Here is a 22,256-nt window from a genome sequence, read left to right on the forward strand (position 1 = left end):
GGGAAGATAATTTTTTATACAATTAACAGATAGGCATTGTCTATGAGTTAGTAAAACACTATTGTGTGATTATTTTTTTTTTACATTTGTGTCAAGTTGTATATTTTCCAATTCAATATTGTGTGATGATATAGTATAATAAATGATGATGTATTTTAGATGAATATTGATGCCATATTTTGCATAATGTGAATGAGATTCTCTTGCTTGCCTTTAGCTTACTTCTCTAATTACCTTAGTTTAGTTCACATTTGAAACATCTTCAAATTCTTACATTAGATAATAGGCAACAAGGAAATACTAGTAGTTTCTTGACCTCGTGGAATATAATCATTGTGTTCTTGCTCAAGGTATTATTTGATGACCTATGCATTTGCTGCGGGCAATCATAAAATTATTTTTGTAACTAGTGGTATTTTTATTAGTGCTCATTACTTCATCACTAATAGATTTTGAAATAGTATCAATCAAATTTCAACATTAAAATATTATTAGTATTGTCACAAACCATTCGTTATCCATTGGTTTTATGTGGCCAAAAATATGATTAAATTCTAAAAGATTACTTTCTTCAGTAAAATTATTTTCTTCACCTCCAAATATACTATATGTATCACTATATTTTGCAGTGTCAGTACTTGCTACACTTACTATATCTACTTCATATCGTAATTCTAACTGTTGATACATATTTAACCTTTCCTTTTTAACTCTCTTTATAGTATAATGTCGTGCATAATGTCATATTTCTCCACATATAAAACACTTACATTTTACAGGTGATTTATAAATTTTAAACTTTTTTACATGATTTTCCCTTGGTCTTCCTTTCTTATAATATGTACTATGTTTCAGTCATGTCCTAGGTGATGAGTGTATAACATTCATATATTTTATATCATATTATACACTCATTCGGCATGTATTAGAATTATATTGTGGAATTCAATGCTAAATCTAGTGTGTTTCACATTAACATGCTTAGGGGACCACTTCAAGATGAGAGAGAGCCAAAAGAAGCATTCTAGACCTTAAATGAAGAAGTTGAAGCTCTGTCATCATCATTTGAATAAGGATAAGGCAAAACTGGGTGTTTTATGGGCAACTTACGGCTGTAAGTAGATTCCAAAGAACCTTGGGGGCATGCTAATGCTCGCAAGGGAGATTCAAAGCCAAATTATAGGACCTTATGGGAAAGGCTTACGCCCGTAAGAATGCTCGTAAGGACCAGCCAGAGGAGTTTACAACCACAACATATGGCCTTAAGAGGGGGTCGTAAGAAGCAATGCAGTGAAGCTTACTATCCAACACTTACAGCCGTAAGCAGGACCGTGACACAAACAGAAGACCTTATGGAAGTGACTTACGTGTGTAAGTGTTCTTGTAAGGCTCACAACTAGAGATGGCAATAATACCCGTACCCGACCCAACCCGACCCGACCCGGCCCGAGTTTGACAGGTAAAACCCGATTTGACCGAGTTTCCGGGTCGAATTTGGGTAAAACCCGACTTGTATGAAACGGGTGCGGGTGCGGGTGCGGGTATAGGAATTCTAATACCCGACCCGTACCCGTACCCGTACCCCACCCGAAATTAAAATTACTAAAATATTTATATAATATATATATATATACACATATATATACTAATATGTTCTACAACTTAACAATTTAGAATTTTTTATTTTTCCTCTTTGTTTGGTCTTGTAATTTTATAATAATTTTATTTTATTTTATTTTATAAAAATTATAATTACTTTTAACTTATTTTTTTTATAAAAATAATATTTTTTTATTAATTTTTTAATATTGGGGCGGGGGCTGGTATACCCGCGGGTACCCGATTACCCGTCGGGTGCGGGTGTGGATTTGGGTTTTTAAAACCCGTCGGGTTCGGGTTCGGGTATACTAGTGGGGTATCGGGTACGGGTATGGATATGGGTATGGTAATACCCGCACCCGACCCGACCCGTTAACATCCCTATTCACAACGGTCTTCTCCAGCTCTCTTACGACCACGTCCTTAAGCCCATAAGCACTTGGGTATAAATAGATATGATGAGGATTTTTAGGGCATTTTTCACTTTTTTATTTTGGAAGATTCTTCGAAGCGAAGTTAGGAAAGAAAGGAGATGAATAGCCAGCACTCAAGGGGCTATTTCAAGAGAGATTCGGATCCACTTTCAAGGGGATTGAAGATCATTGCTGTCAAGTTCACATTGGTGGCGTCCGTGGAAGCTTTCCTAGGGTTTCTCTGATGATCCTCCATCAGCACGATTGAGAAGGTGTATTTCATGTTTTTCATGTGTCTTCTTATTATTTATATCTTAAATGCTTGCCTTCCTTTAATGGAGAGCTAATTTGCTGATGTTTTGGCATAGTTGAACTATAGGGTTTATTTTTTTGACATTGGCTGTTGAATCTTTGATAGTTTAATTGTTTTCCTAATTGCAATCACTTCTATTTGTATCTAATTGAGTGTTTTTATTGAATGATTGCTATTGTGGTGAGAGACCCTAGTTTTCATATGTTTGATGTGCTTGGTAATGAGAAAAAATTCCCACCTAGCATAAACAAGCAGCAATTCAAGAGGATTGTGAGTAAGCCTCTGGTTAGAGTACTTTGGAGACCCCATCTCCCTCAATTCTTCCGAGTGAGTTAGTGATAATCTTCGTACTCTTTGTAATCATCTTAGACAACTTTTTTCCTATACCTCATAACCCTAGTTATGCCCAAACATCGTTTCTTTCCTTGGTTTCTCTCCAGTTATCTCTGTACTTCTTGCTCTTATTCTCTTTTCTTCACACACACACCATTCGATTACTTAGGCTATTTTTTGAAATTAGAGTTATTACTAGTATTCACTTTCTTCCCTGTAGACCGATACTCTGCTTTACGCATACTATTATCATATGATTGGCACATACACTTATGTTCCTATCAAGTTTTTGGAGTCATTACTGGGGAAGAATAGTGATATTATAAACACTTGTTTTTCCATCACTTTAGCCATTTATTTTCTTTCTTATTTGTTTTTCTTTTTTTTATTTATTCTTTTCTGATTCTTTTTCTTTATGTTTAATTTTAGTGTATGCCACCAAAAGGCAAAATAATAAGACTAGCAGAAGGCAAGAGCAGTATAAAAAGAGTGATTGGAACTAGATTGAGAACAACTCTATTAAACAAGACAGGTGAGTGTTAAGGTAGAGCAGTTAGACATTATGGCAGATCAAGGGAATCAACATAGGACCCTGTCAGATTATGCTCGTCCCCCTCTTGAAGGTTTTCAGTCTGGCATACTACGGCCACCAGTTGTAGTAAACAATTTCGATTTAAAACCTGCATTTCTATAGATGGTTCAAAATTCAGTATAATTCCATGGATTACTAGACAAAGATCCTAATAGACATATTGGTGGATTACTTGAGGTTTGTGATATGCTAAAGGTTAATAATGTTTCTGACAACACAATTTGACTCTGACTGTTTCCGTTCTCATTGAAGGGAAGAGCCAAGCAGTGGCTTTAGGCTCTCCCTAGAGCATCTATCATGACTTGGGAGAAGCTTGTCAAAGCATTCTTGACCGATTATTTCCCTCCTGGAAGAATGACCAAGTTGCGTCAGGAGATTACATCTTTTGCATAATTGGATATTGAATCACTGTTCGAGGCATGGGAGAGATTCAAGGACTTATTGAGGAAATGCCTGCATTAGAATCTCCCTGAATAGATGGAAGTTCAGATTTTCCATCGATCAAGGACCAATCAAAGTACTAGGCAGCTTATTAACTCAGCAGCAGGAGGATCACTTGGTAGTAAGACCCCAGCTCGGCCAAGCAGTTGATAGAAGAGATAGCCATAGCAACTACCAATGAAATCCTAGAGACAAGTTAGTTGGAAAGCTTGCTGGAATCATTGAGGTTAGTAAAATTAATGTGTTAGGCGCCCAAGTAGAAGCATTGAGCAAGAAGATTGACAACTTGTCCACTTAGAAGTCAGTTGCAGTTATGGCTTGTGACATATGTGGGGGAGGACATGCTTCGACAGACTGTTCCATTGTAGAGCATCACTCGGACCCATCGAGAAAGTAAACTTCGTTCATAGTACCCTCTGACAGGAAGGAAACTCCTAAGTAGCACTTACAACCCAAGATAGTAGAATCACTCCAATATCTTTTATTGAAATCAAGGGCAGCAGTAGAAACCCAAGCTGGGATTTTCGCTTCATCCGCAGCTTGATAGGAAGTCCTCATTAAAGGAAGTACTTACTCAGTTCATACAGAGCAACGACACTTAGTTTCAGCAATGCGAGACCCGATTTCATAGCATAGAGTCATCGATAAGAAACCAACAGGCTTCTCTTCAAAATTTAGTGAATTAGGTTGGGTAAATTTTTAAACTATTGTCCAAACATCCTAAAGGGAGTTTACTGAGTGTTACTGAAGCCAATCCCCATGAGAATGTCAAGGCTATCACTCTTTGAAGTCGTAAAGAAGTGAGGATGGGTAGCAAAAGGGTGATGGAGGAGGAAAAGGAACCAGAAGTTGAAATCATGAGAGTCCGATGAAAGAGGGATAGGCCATTCTAATTATTGATAAGAGAACACCGCTATCTATAAATGAGTATGTTCCCCACCTCCTGTACCTATCAAGATTAAAGAATGATCACACGATTGAACAATTTAGGAGATTTCTGGATTTGTTGAAGCAATTACGCATTAATGTACTGTTTGTTGAAGCTCTCTCTCAAATGCAAAAGTGCACAAAGTTTCTCAAGGACCTACTAACAAACAAGCAGAAATTTCAAGAGGTATCAACAGTTACATTGAGCAAGGAGAGCTCGGCGTTGCTTTAAAATCAACTACTGTGGAAGAAGAAAGATACAAGGAGTTTTACTATTCCTTGTAATATTGGTGATTTGGTAAATGAAAAAGCCACAGAGGATCTTGGTGCTAGTATAAATGTCATGGCATACATCATGTTTTGGAATCTTGGGCTTAGTGACCTTAAGCCAACTAGGATGACCTTGCAATTCGGAGACCGTTCCATTATACACCCTAGGGGAATTATAGAAGATATGTTGGTTAAGGTTGACAAATTCATAAATTCATTTGCCCGATAGAATTTATGAATTTAGATGTAGATGAAGATGTTAAGGTGTCCCTCATTCTTGGTAGGCCTTTCCTAGCAACCTCCCAAGCCCTAAATAATGTTAGCAATGGTAGAATGACACTTAGGGTTGGGGATGAGGAAGTCATGTTTGCTTTATCTAATGCCATTAAACATCCTTCTACTTTTGATGATACTTGTTATTTCATTTAAAAGACTGATTCGATTGTTGATGAATGTGTACAGGAAATTTTGCACAAAGAGCCTTTCAAAGAGTCATTAGATGACCCTCATGCTGAAGAGACCACCCCTCTGCTTACAACAACTTTGGTTGAGGAATGCAAGTACAAAAAACATTGGCGAAAGGTTACTTCCCCCAAGAGAGGCAAGAGAAAACCTTGACCCAAGGAGGTAACCACCGAGTCAGTCAATTTCATTGGTAGGTTCCCTACTTTCTCTGATCTCACACTTGGGCACTATTTTAGAGACATTAATATTAGTTATGAGGAGTGTTTCTATTTTGAACCTTGTTGACATGTGTAATTCAGGTACGTCAAGCACGTGAAATAAAACAAGCGCTTTTTGGGAGGTAACCCAAGTGAAAATTTTTTTCCGTTTATTGTTAAGTCGAGTCCTTGGTTGTAGTTTTGTAGTTTTGTTTGTGTTAGAAATAAATTGTTCACCGTGTCTTGGATCTTGCATTTGTTAGTTGGTTGTTTATGTTTTGGACACTCATTTTGTGCTTCCAAGGTCATATTTGTACTTGAGCTTATTGCAGGAAACAAGGGAAACTTTGCTCATTTTCCAAGACTACTTAAGGGCTACTTACACTCATAAGCATGGTCATAAGCCTCAAACAAAGAGCTTTACGGGCATCTTTATGCCCATAAACTACCCAATCAAGGAGCTTCCAAAGAGTCTTACAAGTGTAATTATGGCCCTTAAGTCCTAATGAGCACAGTTCAGAGATTCCATACAGGTGACTTACGCTTGTAAATGAAGCCGTAAGGATCATCCAGAGTAATTTCTAGGTATACTTTAAACCCTTATGGCCCGTAACTTCTATGGGATACAACCTAGGTTCCTTACAGGCACCTTACGCATGTAAGATAGACCTTAAGACCAAGATAGAGAACTTTATGGCTACATTGTAAAGATCTTACGATCGTAACATAGGTTGTAAAGGAGATGCACTCTTACGGGGTAGGTCTTATAGTAGTAAGCCCCCGTATTTGTTCATTCAGAGAGACTTACAATTGAGGCTTACGGTCGTAAACTGCATGTATGTACCTAGGGTTTTGGCGCCACCAACGACCTTTGATCTCTATTTCAAAATATTTCTCACTAGATTTTGGTCATCTGTGTTGTTTTCTCCTTCTATTCACTTCCTCTCATCTTCCTTTTGCGTTTTTGAGTGTTTTAGCACTGGTTTGGAGCGTTTCCTCTGTTTGAACTGGTCAATTTCTCCAATTACTTCTTTACCTCATAGGTAAACCTTGTCTTTTCTTGATTCGGGATTTGAATGATGGATAATTTGCTTAGAAATGATTGTATGCATGTTTAGAACTATTTAGTCATTGTTTAGACATATGATTTGTAAATTTTAGAGCTCTATTGTAGAAAAGGGGTCCTTATGGCCTGTGCTCATGGCTTACAGGCATAAGGTTGCCGTAAATATGAATTTCACCAAGGCTTATGGCTATATGTCTGGCCATAAACAGGCCGTAAGCACTCTTGGTTTGATCTAATTTTGTATTTTAAACATCATATTTTCCTATTGCAACATAGCTAGAACGAAGAAGGTTGCAATTAGGCTGGCCAAGCAGGGCCTAACCAAGGCTTCCACCTTAGGTACGCCCACTGAGGAAGCGATAATAACTCCCCCAGTCCCCTCAGCCCCACATTCTTTGAGGTTCGCTTCCAAGAGAAATTTTCCTATTTGAGAATGAAGCAGTTTGGCTAATTCTGTACGGTGGATTGACCCATTCTTGCTTAGCTTAGGAATGAGGGGGAGGTGCAGGGGATGCTCCAGGCCGGAAGTTGGAGCTGGGTTTTTCATACAAAAAGCAGGTAAACAAGGAAACTACTTTAGAGGCCCTTAGCACATTCAAGCTAGACCGAGCACTTATCGAATTTGACAAAGCTGGTTCCATCAGATTCTAGTTATTCTGGGAGCTGCGGATGATGTCTTTCACCGAGTTCACTCTACTGTCAGGGTTATACAACACGGACTTCATTAGCACACTACAGTATGAGCAGTTACTAATTGACTTATTTCCTAGCATCAACACCAAGGAAGTCTAGTAGCATTTGAGCAGAAGGTGGAGCTATGAGCCAAGCCTTACCAAGGCCTCATTTCTGACATGCCCAGCTAGTAGTTACGTGCATACTATCATCGCTCGCTCATTCATAGGTTGAGCAGACAGCACCGGAGGGGTGGGACGATGATAAGTGCTTGTGCGATAAGAATACGAAGTGTTCTTTCCTTGTGTTGAGCATTACTTTTCTCGGGTTTTAACGCTAATATGGGCGTATTTATGTTACTTTCAAGCAGGTAGGGTTGTGAGGCCGATTATGAGAGAAAGAAGCCAATGTGGGTCGTAATGCACTAATTTGGAGGAAATCTTGCTAAGGTTCAAATGCGAAGACATAGGACGGGTTCCAGATGCAGGAATGTGTGCCAACCTCCTCTTACTCGAGTTAGCACAACTATTTGGAGAGGTACAAGAGCAGTCACATTCAAGCATTTTGACTTGTGCATATAGAACAAGATCTCCACCAACATGTCCGTTATTAAAGAAGCAAGGCGATCCACGACGTAAATGTGTGCCCGTTTGCGTTACCTCTATGAAAGTATAGATTCGGGAGTATTTCAGGCCGATATTGTAGCAAGGTATTATAGAAAACACTGTAGGAAAAATACTGCAGCAGTACTGTTTACAGCCGGCCGAGAAAACAAGAAAACAGAGAATCCACATGGACGTGTGGAAATTCCACACGCCCGTGTGAAAAATCCACAAGGGAGCCCACATGGGCATGTGGATTCCGGATTCCAGTCCTTTAAAAGCCAATTCAGCCCCGATTTCAGAATACTTTTCTCCATCTTTTCCCCAACTTGAGAGAGGGTGGTGGCTAAGGTTTTGAGAGATATTGGCTAGGGCTTTGGAGAGGTTCTACGGCTCTGACATCACGCACTATTTGGAAGAAGGTTATTGGGAGAGCTTTCGTTGGCACCGATCCGGCGAGGTGTATCCTAGGCCGGACAAAGGGATCCTTGCGACGAGTAGAGGACTCTCCACAAGACCATTGTCACGACTAATGAGGGGGGTTTTCTATGGATGCTTTATTTTTACATTCGATTTCATTGATTATATCTAGCTCCATGGAGAGCTAAACCCCTAGTGGGTACTTGGGTATTTGTGAACCCTAGGATGTATTCGTTTCATTGAATCTCTTTATTATGCTTTTAATTAATTGATGTTTATTGTGAGTTACAATCTTGGAGACTTGATTGTGTGAATACTCCCCTAGAGTGACACTAGGGTTGAGAGTTCTTGTTGGTAACTCTTGTGAGTGAGTGACACACCATGAGAGTTAGACAAAGCTAGATTGGAGAGGGCTGAGAGGGTGAGTTGAGAGGTAGCGGAGCGTCCCCTTGCCCCTCCGGTGTGATCTATCCTAACTCCACATTCCAAGAGTTCTTTGCAGCCATAGTAGAGTGAATGGGCTAAGGGATGACCTTCCGCTGGGGCTTAGTTGCGAGTGCAACGGAGTGAAGCGTTGAAGTGATTTAGCATCTAGGGCTTAATTGTGGCTAGGGATTTTCCATCTTGACCAAAGGGTTAGGTCTATACATAGGAATAGGGTTTATCACTTGGAATCCCTAGAGCTCATTGCAATTCTATGCGAGTGCGAGGTTAAGAGGTTATTCAATCTCTCCTCCGGGACATGTATAGAGTTAGGCATGGTTGACCTTAGATTTGGGATCATGTAATTAAGGATTTCCACGACTCATTGTTGCATCAATTAGGAAATATAATAGAGGGTTCTTGCACTTGAAACGATTTTCCTAGGAGGATCAATATTCTGGTACCCCATCTTTGTCGATTGCCTTACCTTCTCCTTTACTTGTGCTCTCTATCTTGTTGCTTTTATTTCCGTTATTTCACATTTTGTCACACTTATCACTATTTATCTTCCACATTAGTTAAGAAACAACTTAAGTGCCTTTATTCCCTACTCTCTGTGGATACGATACCCACTCATCTGGGATTATTAGTTCGACACCCGTGCACTTGCGATTTACACGTATATATGAACATGTCAAGTTTTTGCTGCTGTTACCGGGGAGTAGGAGTTTAGAGATACTTTGCACTTTGTTTTCTTAGCTATTCATTCATTCTATTTCATATTTTTTTCCTATCATCATTCGGATTTTGTTTTCTTTCTTTTGGTGCAACTCCAGGTTATGACTCGAGGGAACCCTTCGGTATTGATTGAAGGAGATCCCGAGCTCGAATGTACACTTAGAAGAAAAGGGAAAGAACCTGTGCAAGAACATTCTAATTTAGCTGATTTGGAAGTAGAAGAATTTGAAAACATGGCAGAACAGAATGAGCAACAACAGATATTATCCGATTATGCCAAACCTTCAGTATTGGGGACACAATCGAGCATTGTGCGTCCCCCAATTATAGTTCAGAACTTCGAGCTTAAGCCGGCATTCATCCACATGTTGCAGCAATCCACACAGTTTAATGGTTTGGCCGATGAGGATCCAAACAGTCATATAGAGAACTTTTTTGAGGTGTGCAACATGCTTAAGATAAACGGGGTAACGGATTATGCCATCAAGTTGAGAGCCTTCCCATTTTCCTTGAAAGGGAAAGCGAAGCAGTGGCTACACTCATTACCTAGATCATCAATTACCACATGGGAGGAGATGGTAGAAGCTTTTCTTGCCCGTTATTTCCCTCCCAAAAAATCTGCAAAGCTTAGGAATGAGATCTCATCCTTTGTACAATTGGAATTGGAGTCTCTATTTGAGACATGGGAAAGGTTCAAGGAGCTCATGAGAAAGTGCCCGCAACATGGATTGCCGGAGTGGATGATTGTTCAGACCTTTTATAATGGTTTAAATCCGAGTACAAGGCAACTCTTGGATGCGGCAGCAGGAGGTACCTTAGGTAGCAAGACCCTCGCTGAGTCCCGTCAACTAATTGAAGAAATGGGGTTAAACAGCTACCAATGGAATGCTAGGGAGAAAAAAAAAAGGTGGCCGACCTCCATGAGACAGATGCAGTAACCTCATTGGCGGCTCAAGTGGAATCATTAAGTTAGAAGTTAGATCTCCTAACATCGAATAGAGTGGCGGCCGTGACTACTTACACCTGGTGTGGTGGAGGATATGCTACCTCCAATTGCTCGATCTCTATTGGTGATGCATCTTTGGTTGAGAATGTCAATTTTGTAGGTAATGCTATGAGGAATCAAGGAAACCCATACAGCAATACCTACAATCCAGGTTGGAAGAGTCATCCCAATTTATCGTGGAGCAACCAAGGTCCACAAAAGGCCATGGGGCCACCGGGTTTCCAACAACAATAGCAAGCTCCAAACATGGAAAACAGAGTTTCAGGTTTGGAGATCCAAATAAATGATTTGGAGAAGGCCTTAACTAGGTTTGTGCAATCATTTGATACAAGGTTCCAATCAGTTGAGGCTACACTTCGCAACCACACCGCCTCTTTACATAATCTTAAAAATCAAGTAGGGCAGATTGCGAAGTCCTTATCAGAAAGGCCACAAGGAAGCTTGCCGAGTAACACCGAGACCAACCCTAGAGAGCATGTGAAGGCGATCACTTTGAGAAGTGGTCGTGAGGTTGAGGGTAAGCTTCCGAGTGAGAAGCCCAATGAACACGCACCCAAGGTTATAGAGGTTGAGAAGGGAGCAAGCAAAGAAAAGGATATGGCACCCCCACCTTTCAAGTCAAGAATCAAGTATCCCTCTAGATTGAAGAATGACCAAACGGATGAACAGTACAAGAAGTTCCTGTGTTTGTCCAAACAACTCCACATCCATATTCCTTTTTTTGAGGCATTGGCTCAAATGCCTAAGTATGCAAAATTCTTGAAAGATTTGTTGACCAACAAGAGAAAGTTGGAGGACAGTGCTTCAGTGATTTTAGATGCTTCTTGCTCGGCGGTGTTGCAAAAGAATATGCCGAACAAGAAGAAAGACCCGGGAAGTTTCATCATTCCGTGTAATATTGGCAATTTGGGTGAAGAAATGGCATTGGCAGACTCAGGGGCAAGTATCAACGTCATGCCATACACTTTCTTTCAGAAGCTAGGCTTGGGAGAGCTAGGCCCACTCGGATGACTTTGCAATTGGCGGATCGAATAGTGAGACATCCGAGGGATATCATTGAAGACGTGCTTGTCAAGGTAGACAAGTACATATTTCATGTAGACTTTGTGGTGCTAGATGTCGATGAGGATACAGATGTACCCTTGATACTTGGGAGGCCGTTCTTGTGGTCTTCCTAAGCATTGATTGACATGGACAGCGGAGAGTTAACACTGAGAGTTGGAGATGACAAGCTCACATACCGCCTTGCTGAAGCCATTCGGCATTCTCTTGATTTCGATGATACTTTGTATTTTCTAAACACTCCTGATGAGATTATTGATGAATATATGCAGCAAATGTTCAATCCAGACCCGTACAAGGGTTTGTTTGACCAAGAGGTGGAAAATGAAGGAATCATGATGCTTGGTTCGATGGAAGAAGTACCATCTACCCTGGGGATCCTTAAGAAGGTGCTCCAAAAGATGAAGAGGGCTAGGAGACGGCACCGGAAATGCTCCAAGGCTGTTGGAGACGTGCGCGAACCGAACAAATTGGATGAATCATTGCTAGGTAGTCCCAAGCCTGATAATTCCCCCTCTACCTTCAAAAGACTTTGCTCATCATGTTTCCAAGTCATGGGTAAGAGGGCAACCTTCATCTATGAGCCCCCGTGAGGTAAGACAAGGTACGTCAAGCTAAGTGATGTTAAACAAGCGCTTCTTGGGAGGCAACCCAAGTGTTTACTGTTTTCTCAATTTGGTAGTTTAGTGTTTGCTTGAATAAATTGTTGAGTATTGGTGTCTTGATTTGTAGATGCTTTTGCTGTGATTTTCTTGTGGACTTGTAAATTCACCATGTGTTTTCATGTGAATTTGACAAAGTTTTGGTCGTTTAAGCTATCTATCATGTTTTTCAGTGGTATAGTTTGCATATTAGGGCAGGTTCTAAGTGTGTTAACATGTTCAGAAATTTTCTGGAAAGCCTGCAAAGTTTTCTAAGTCATCCAGAGAAAACACACGGGCGTGTGGAATTAACACACGCCCGTGGTTTTGTATTGCGAGCTCATCCAGAGAAGCTACAGGGGTGTGAACTCACCTCTGTGAATGACCTTGTATTCTCGCACGCCCATGGGTAATTTCCGCACAGGCGTGTGGTATCCTGCAGAGACTTGGCAAACTATACCGAGAGCACACAAGGGCGTAGGCTTGCCCCTATGGGCAAACTTGTGAAATACGCACGGGCGTGGGTAATTTCCACACGCCCGTGCAGATCCCTGCGACGAGTTTTCTCCATCTCGAGAAGACACAGGGGCGTGCGACTACCCTTGTAATTTGGGCTCGTGAATGCCCACTCCCATGTTGAATTTCCACACGGGCGTGTGAAACACTTAGCGATTCTTCTCAAGTGGACAGAGAAGCCACAGGGGTGTGCAGCAGCCCCTGTGGGTCGGGCGCACGGGCATGGGTATTTCCCACATGCTCATGTATTTGCGTTCAGAGGCAGTGAGTGTTTTCCCGAGAGAGCACATGGGCGTGCACCTGCCCCTGTAAAGCTTTCCTGTAGAGGCGCACGGGCGTGGGTAATTTCCACACGCCCGTGCGGTTGTACAGAATGCCAAGAGGCGTGAGTCCTTTTTAAAGGATCATCGTTTCTTATCAATCCTACACTCCCTCTTCGCCTGAGAGCACCCTCACACTTCTTCCCGACTTCGCACTGGCGTATTTGGAGGGATTTTTGCGTGGTTTTCCGGCCGCTTCAAGGTTTTCCACTTCAACTCGTCGGTATGCCCTATCTTTTGTTCTCATCACAAATTCTTGATTTTAATCGATGAAACTGGTGAATAATTCTTCATTTCTATAATTAGAATAACTATGCATGTTTAGAACGACGTTAAAAGCGACTTAACGGTGTATTTTTTTATTTTTGAGGCGTGGCCGTGCCTTTTTCACGGCTCGTGGATCCACACGGGCGTGCGAAAATTCCACACAACCGTGTGGATTTCTGCAGCATTGCTTCATCGACTTGTTTGATCAGTTTTCTTTCAAATTTTATAGATTATGGTACCCAGGTCAAAGAAGCAAGCTGATAAGCGGCTGCGTGAGTTATCTCCTGAGTCCGAGGGTATGAGATTCACTATACCCGAGCATCAGGCCCGTTTCGAGCGTTTATTGAGACTTCGGTTCGGACAGACTTGATTCTTAGAACGAGCATACTGAGAGATTTACAGCAGGGATACGAGTTCGCTGATGAGGTCGAGGATCTCATGTCGGTGGGTGGTTGGAGGCAGTTGTTGTCGATTAGAGAGCCAGCCATCCGTGAGCTTACACTGGAGGTCTTGTCGTCATTCGAGTTTGACAGATTCTATTCAAGATTCGACAGCCTCGACATCGTTCAGTTCAGAGCACTTGGACATCACTATAGTATGAGTATCACTCAGTTCTCAGTTTAACTCAGTTTGTACGAGGAGGTATTTACAGACACTGAGGAGTATTTTTAGTTACCGAGAGATTATCCTGGAGCCTTAACCCCGCAGAGAGCTTACAGAGCATTATGTGGTCAGGGCCAGTATGAGCCAGGGGTATCCAAGGCCACATGTCTTTCCTGACCTGTGTATCGATATCTACATGCCATCATGAGCAAGTCGGTGAATGTCCGTGGTGATAGCACTGCCGTTCTGAGCTGACAGGAGCTTCTGTACTTGTATTTGATGATGCATCGCATACCGATCCATCTACAGCACATCGTCGCTGAGTATATTCGACATCAGGGCCAGTATGCCAGATTAGGAGTGATCTTCTCGGGTCCATACATTACGAGATTGGCTCTGGGTATGGGTCTCTTGGGCGCGATTCGCGGGGCAGAGAAGATGAGTATACCTGCGCCCTTGAGCCTGAAGACGATGACATTGATGGGCATGGTTTGCTGGGTTCAGACAGGGGTTTATGCTCTGGTGCTACCGATTCCGGAGATAGCCGAGGAGGAGGGTGATGATGCTGAGGCTTCCTAGCCTACCCCCGAGCCTCAGCCAGCACCGATGGAGACCGAGGCACCTCATATGACAGAGGATCCACCCTCAATACTCATGTTTTTACCATCTCAGCCCATGATCTTTTGAGAGGCTCGAGAGTGCTGTGGGGGTGATACGGACAGAGATCGCTGAGGCCCGAACAGAGATTGCTGAGATTTGGGCTACGCAGGCCACACAGCATATAGAGTTCATGGCATGTTTCGACATGTTACAACGGATTTTAGAGAGAGACGTCACCTCGTCATTTGTCCTGCGGCTGAGAACTCCCCCGGCATGTCCAGCACCTCCATCCCCTATTCCAGCACCGGTTGACCCATCATGTACTTCATCACCAGCATCAGCACCAGCAGAGGAGCCAATGCACGACACCGACACTTGATTTGTTTTATTTTTCATTTCTTTTACTTTTGCACTTATATTTTGGACTTGTATTCTCAGAAAGGACTTCCCTTCTGAGTTTATCTTTTATTTTTCTGTCTCGAGTTGTATTCGTTGCTTCATCTTTTATATACTCGAGTTGTTTTATTTTTATTGAGTTTCACTGAACCCCCTCATGTATGCGTGCAGATGGTCTTGTCATCATGGGAATTGAGAACATTGTCATGGGCACGGCCAAGGTGTTTCGGCACTTGGCCGTGTGAGCTTCACAACCCATTGGAACAACACTCCCAAGGACTTAGCTCCATCAAATGCAACACTAAGAGTCAGAGGAGTATTGTTTTGATTGCTTATCCCACATTTGAATTTAATTGATATGCATTATGAGTAAGCTTACATGAGTACATTGGGGATAATTTACAACTTAAGTGTGGGGGGGAGTTTTATAGTGCACACATCTTTTATATTAGTTTTGATTGATATACATGCTCACATAGCCAATGGTGGTTCATCTTAGTTGCAATGATTGTATTCTTGAGCTTAGGAGAATTTTTAACATTGAATGTTTTCATGCTCTAGTTCTTAATTGAATTTCTAGGAATTTTTGCCCGATTGACACTTGTTGCACTACTCGCTCATTGAAGCCATTTTGGAACTCAAGTTTGATGTTAAAGGGACTAAGTATAGTTGTTTCTTTCGTTAATTAAAAAAAATAGTTTTATTGTATAGTTGTACTTGTTGGGTGGAAAGAGCTACCACCCATGAAGTATGGAGCTACTCTCATAAGTCAGATACTAGTTATGCCCTAATGGAGAGCTATCTTATAGGATGAGTGAAAGCTACCACTCCGGTAGAAAGAGCTACCACCTCGAAAGTGTGAAAGCCACTTTAGCGGCCGCTTTGAAAAGGGCTACCTTAGAGGATGTGTGAAGCTACTACCATCTTTGAAATTTTTGTTACTTTTTGTAGTTAAATAAGTCCCTTATACTGAGAACATTGAGGAGTATACCTTGGGTTGACTTGAGTGAGCTCACACACTTACATGATTTCGGGTTTGTTGTCCTTTTTTATTTAAGTTTCTAGCTAGAGCATTGGTTTTTCGTATTTAGTGTTGAAATTTCCCTTACTTGTAGAATGCTCTCTTTGTATGCTTTGGTGAACCTAAGGCCAAGCACTTCCAATATTTCCTTTGTCTATGCTTTAATGTTTTAATTTTTTCTTGAGGACAAGCAAAAGCTTAAGTGTGGGGGAGTTTGATAAGTGCTTATGCAATAATAATACGAAGTGTTCTTTCCTTGTGTTGATCATTACTTTTCTCGGGTTTTAACGCTAATATGGGTGTATTTATGTTATTTTCATGCAGGTAGAGTTATGAGGCCGATTATGAGAGAAAGAAGCCAATGTGGGTTATAATGCACTAATTTGGAGGAAATCTTGCTAAGGTTCAAACGTGAAGACATAGGACGGGTTTCAGATGCTAGAATGTGTGTCAATCTCCTCGTACTCGAGTTAGCACAACTATTTGGAGGGGCACAAGAGCATTCACATTCAAGCATTCCGACTTGTGCATATAGAACAAGATCTCCACCAACATGTCCGTTATTAAAGAAGCAAGGCGATCCACGACGTAAATGTGTGCCCGTTTGCGTTACCTCGATGAAAGTATGGATTCGGGAGTATTTCATGTTGGTACTATAGCAAAGTATGATAGAAAACACTGTAGGAAAAATACTGCAGTAGTACTATTTATAGCCGGCCGAGAAAATAGGAAAACAGAGAATCCACACGGGCATGAGGAAATTGCACACGCCCATATGAAAAATCCACAGGGGCGCCAACATGGCTTTGGAGAGGTTCTACGGCTCTGACATCACGCGGCATTTTTAAGAAGGTTATTGGGAGAGCTTTCATCGGCACCGATCCGGCGAGTTGTATTCTAGGCCGGACAAAGAGACCCTTGCGACGAGTAGAGGACTCTCCACAAGACCATCACCATGACTAACATGGGGTTTTTCTATGGATGCTTTGTTTTTACATTCGATTTCATTGATTGTATCTAGCTCCATGGAGAGCTAAACCCCTAGTGGGTATTTGGGTATTTGTGAACCCTAGGATGTATTCGTTTCATTGAATCTCTTTATTATGCTTTCAATTAATTGATGTTTATTGTGAGTTCCAATCTTGTAGACTTGATTATATGAATACTCCCCTAGAGTGACACTAGGGTTGAGAGTTCTTGTTGGTAACTCTTGTGAGTGAGTGACACACTATGAGAGTTAGATAAAGCTAGATTGGAGAGGGCTGAGAGGGTGAGTCGAGAGGTAGCGAAGCGTCTCCTTTCCCCTCCGGTGTGATCTATCCTACCTCCACATTCCAAGAGTTCTTTGAGGCCATAGTAGAGTGAATGGGCTAAGGGATGACCTTCAGCTGGGGCTTAGTTGCGAGTGCAACGGAGTGAAGCGTTGAAGTGATTTTAGCATCTAGGGCTTAATTGTGGCTAGGGATCTTCCACCTTGACCAAAGGGTTAGGTCTATACATAGGAATAGGGTTTATCACTTGGAATCCCTAGAGCTCATTGCAATTCTATGCGAGTGCGAGGTTGAGAGGTTATTCAATCTCTTCTCCGTGACATGTATAGACGTAGGCATGGTTGACCTTAGATTTGGGATCATGTAATTAAGGATTTCCATGACTCATTGTTGCATCAATTAGGAAATATAATAGAGGGTTCTTGCACTTGAAACGATTGTCCTAGGAGGATCAATATCCTGGTACCCCATATTTGTCGATTGCCTTACCTTCTCCTTTACTTGTGCTCTCTATCTTGTTGCTTTATTTGTGTTATTTCACATTTTGTCACACTTATCACTATTTATCTTCCACATTAGTTAAGAAACAACTTAAGTGTCTTTATTCATTACTCTCTGTGGATACGATACCCACTCATTTGGGATTATTAGTTCGACGCCCGTGCACTTGCGATTTACACGCATATATGGACATGTCAGGCGACAGGACCTCTTATTCCCATATAGCTTGGTTAAGCTTCACTGTATCCACCTTGGCTACATGTTGGCGACTTTATTGCACACTAGGGCAAGTATGTACACTTGGGTAAGATCTTCGCCTGACCCTACATCATGCGATTAGTTAGAGGAATGGGCCTGGCAAATCTGCTCTAGGGCTACGGGGTTGTCCCTGGTACTACTTCCCTAGGGATGAGAACCTTATGACTGGTGGGGATGGTAGTACATAATAGCTCCAGATGGGTCCTCACCTCCGGTTCGACTAAGTAGCCACTAAAGGGGATAGGGCAAAGGATGAGGGTTGGACAATGAGTCTGCCAGTGAGTCATCCTTACCATCGACCACTGCACCAGTAAGATCTTGCACAGAAGCACCTCATCCCCATCGCAGATCCGAGATTCAAGAGCTGTCGGCAGAGTTAAGATAGGTATGGGAGGAAAAACAGGCCATCTAGTCAACAGTCGTACAGATACAGATTGATCTTGATTGTTCTCAGGACATTCATGCCAAGCGGATCCCTTCCCCAACTCCAGCTCCTCCGACAATAACCTCTCCATCATCACTGCATCCACCGACAAACTCTGTACCATTGGTCATGCCGAGCACTAGTTTTCTTTTATTTTCAGACATTGTATTTAGCATTGGCAAGGGTTGGCACTTCCTATTTTGTTCTTATTTAGAGGCTTTTTGTGGATTTCAGAATCTGTTTTTGTTATTTTATATTTGTTGAGCTTTGATAATTTCCTTATACTTTGCAGGACTTATATGAAACACCCAACATCCTCAATTACAAAGGGGATGCTCACTCGGTCATTTCTTGACCTTGAGTGACCCCTAACTATTAGGGCACTTCAACGGATACACTAAGCTAATTCCAAGGATCAATGAACTCTTAAATTTGAACCATGGAAGTAAACATATTCTACTCCCCTTCTATTCTTTTTTACATTGCCTTACATGCTTATATTTGCACACATTGAGGACAATGTATGAATTAATTATGGGGGAGGGGTTGAAGTTTCATTGTTAACTCTTATACATGCCAAGTTTGACTAATGACGGTGCATTTAAATATAGTGGGAGTTTCTTAGTATTAGGTTGGACACATCAGATTTTCTTTCATTTTGAGTTCTATTTTTTTTTTTAGTTTACACTTTATTCTGTGCCATTCACCTAATTAGAGCACACAACTTCTCTATTGTAACAACTTAGAGTATGTTAGACTTTATTTTAGTTAGTTCATTTTACTTCATGTGGTTGAACTGAGAAAAGATTTTACAAATTTGAAAGAATTTAAAAAAAAAAAAGAAAAAGAAAGTTGGGAAACAAAAAGAGCTACCTCTTTCTGAAGTGTGAAGCTACTCTTAATAAGTCAGATACTATGTATTCCCTAATGAAGGAAAGAGCTACTTCTTTAGGAGAGTGAAAGCTAACATATTCTAGTAAAAGATATGGAAAGAGCTACCTCTCTTAGCATAAAAGCCGCTCAACGAGCATTCGTGAGAAAAGGCTACATTAGGAGTCGTGTGAAGCTACCACCTTGCAAATAAAAAGTTGTTTATGAAGTTTTACTTTTTGAAGTCCTCCTAGTCAAAGAAGTGAAGTAGAGAGTTGTAACACACAAACACAATGATGATCCTGAATTGAGTGTTCACTATTTTCTTTGGAAGTTGAAGTTTTTAGCATTCTTGTACTATTGAAACCCGAACTACTTGTGAAACTTAGCAATTCTTAAGCACCCGAGGTCTTGCACTTTCTCCAATTTGTTTGTAAAGTTTTATTTTTTCTTGAAGACAAGAAAAAGTTTAAGTGTGGGAATTTGATGAGTGTATAACATTCATATATTTTATATGATTTTGTACACTCATTTGGCATGTATTAGAATTATATTGTGGAATTAGATGCTAAATCTAGTGTGTTTCACATTAACAGACATGAGGCAGCACTTCAAGATGAGAAAGAGCCAAAAGAAGCATTATAGACCTTAAATGAAGAAGTTAGAGCTCTCTCAACATCATTTGAATAAGGACAAGGCAAAACAGGGTGGCTTACGGGTATCTTATGGCCTCCATATGGCCGTAAGTAGATTCTAGAGAACCTTGCAAGGATGATTATGCCCATTAGAGCGATTTAGAGCCAAATTAAAAGACCTTTTGGGCAAGGCTTACGCCCATAAGGATGCCTGTAAGAACTACCCATAGGAGTTTACGACCACAGCATACACCCATAAGGGGTCACATGAAGCAACGCAATGAAGCTTATGGTCTAACGCTTATGACCCTAAGTTGGACCGAGAACCAAATAGAAGACCTTACGGACGTGACTTACAGATGTAAATATTCCTGTAAGGCTCACAACCATCTTCTATAGCTCCTTTATGGCCACATCCGTATGACCATAAGCAGCCAGTAAGCAGTTGGGTATAAATAGATCTGATGAGGATTTTTAGGGCACTTTTCACTTTTCTTTTAGATGATTCTTGGAGGCGAAGTTAGGAAGAAAGAAGACGAATATCCAGCACTTAATGGGCTATTTCAAGGGAGATTCCGATCCACATTCAAGGGGATTCAAGATCGCAGCCATCAAGCTCACCTTGAAGGCGTACATGGAAGCTTTCCTAGGGCTTCCCGACGATCCTCCATCAGCAAGATTGAGAAGGATTTTCATGTTTTTCATGTCTATTCTTATTATTCGTATCTTAAATGCATATGTTTGGGTATAGTTCAACTCTAGGGTTTGTTTCCTTGATATTGGTTATTGGATCTTTGATGGTTTAATTGTTTTCCTAATTGCAATTACTTCTATTTGTATCTAATTGAGTGTTTTTATTGAATGATTACTATTGTGGTGAGAGCCCCTTAGTTTTCATATGTTTGATGTACTTGGTAAGCCACTTTTTAGGGTACTTTCGAGACCCTGTCTCCCTCAATCCTCCTAAGTGAGTTAATGATAATCTCTGTGCACTTTGCAATCATGTGGAGTAAATTTTAATAGAAATCGCATCTCTACTCTGTATTCATATTAGGGGTAATCTCTCTCTCTCTAAGGGGGAGATTATCTGCTTAGGAAATTGTCAATAGCTTACAGTGAGGTTTAATAGAGTGTTAATGCGATTGTTTTGATGTCTGTCTCAGCTCTACACCTATTCAGTTACTTTTAACTAGAGAAATCAAGGTTTAGTATAATTCCAAAACCCCTCAGTTCAAATAGGATTGGAAACTTAGACAACTTTCATCATGTACCTCATAACACTAAACAGATACTATACCTGAACATCATTTCTTCCCTTGATTTCTCTCCGGTTATCTTCGTTCTTCTTGTTTTTATTCTCTTTTGTTCACAAACACCATTTGATTACTTAGGCTATTTTTCAGAATTAAGGCTATTACTAGTATTCACTTTCTTCCCTGTGGACCGATACACTGCTTTACGCATAATATTATTAAGAGATCGGCATGTACACTTGCATCCCTATCACAAGGTTTTGTCAGTCTTTTCCTAATTTTTTTTCTCTCTACTTCATCTGGTAATTCTAACTTTAATACATATTTAACCTTTCCTTTTTAAGTCTGTCTTTAGTACAATGTCGTTAGGATTATTTCAAGAGGCCCAAATGTTATCTAAAAGGATGTGATGATGATCTGTTATTAATAAAGGGTTTTTGAAGTGAAGATTTGATCCTACAAGGAAAATAGGAAGTTTGAGGAAGGTTTAGTTCATTTAATAGAGTTAGACATGCGTGATACATGGTCATTCTTAATTAAGTAAACTAAATTGAATAGGAATTCTTCAATAGTCTGGTTCGTCCATGAGGCGAGATTGAATGAGCCTTGTAGGATGAGGAAACCTTGTTCACAGAAGCATCCAGAATCTTTATGTTTTGGCTCATAGAAAGCAATGCCACCAAGAGCAAATCCATTACAGATGTCTGCTTTAGTGTGAAGGAGATGTCGCATAGCTTTTTGTTTAGCTAATTGTTGATCTTGTTGTTGTTGTTGTTTTTTTTTTTTTTGCATAACCAATTCAAAGATTTTTTTTCCTTAACTCTACTAATTTTTCAAGATATATCTCAAAATTTTCTTCTTTTTCCATTATTTTTTGGATAAATTCTTTTAATTCATCATTTTTCCTCATTTTTTATGTTAATTATTTTTATAATTTAATGTGATTAAGAATGTTGTATATTATATTTTGGACGAATATTGAATTTGATATTGTATGTAGTGAATTTATAATTTTTTAAATTTAACTTTATGTTTAGAAAATACCATTTATTATTTAAATTTAACTACCAAAATATTTATATATACCCAAAATTAAATAAATATCAAATGTTTATAAATTTAATAAATATTTCATTAAATT

General features: G+C 40.5%; 2 non-coding genes across 2 annotated transcripts; both read right to left on the bottom strand.

Annotated features, from left to right (window-relative positions):
- Positions 1 to 3,610: 3,610 nt before the first annotated feature.
- Positions 3,611 to 3,717, bottom strand: LOC120283153. The gene has a single exon (XR_005543153.1). It is a non-coding gene; the product is annotated as a small nucleolar RNA R71 (small nucleolar RNA).
- A 6,377-nt stretch (positions 3,718 to 10,094) lies between these two features.
- LOC120283207 lies at positions 10,095 to 10,201 on the bottom strand. Its single transcript, XR_005543202.1, has one exon. It is a non-coding gene; the product is annotated as a small nucleolar RNA R71 (small nucleolar RNA).
- Between the last annotated feature and the right edge of the window lie 12,055 nt (positions 10,202 to 22,256).

The sequence above is a fragment of the Dioscorea cayenensis genome, chromosome 18 (assembly GCF_009730915.1).
Source record: "Dioscorea cayenensis subsp. rotundata cultivar TDr96_F1 chromosome 18, TDr96_F1_v2_PseudoChromosome.rev07_lg8_w22 25.fasta, whole genome shotgun sequence".
NCBI lineage: Eukaryota > Viridiplantae > Streptophyta > Magnoliopsida > Dioscoreales > Dioscoreaceae > Dioscorea > Dioscorea cayenensis.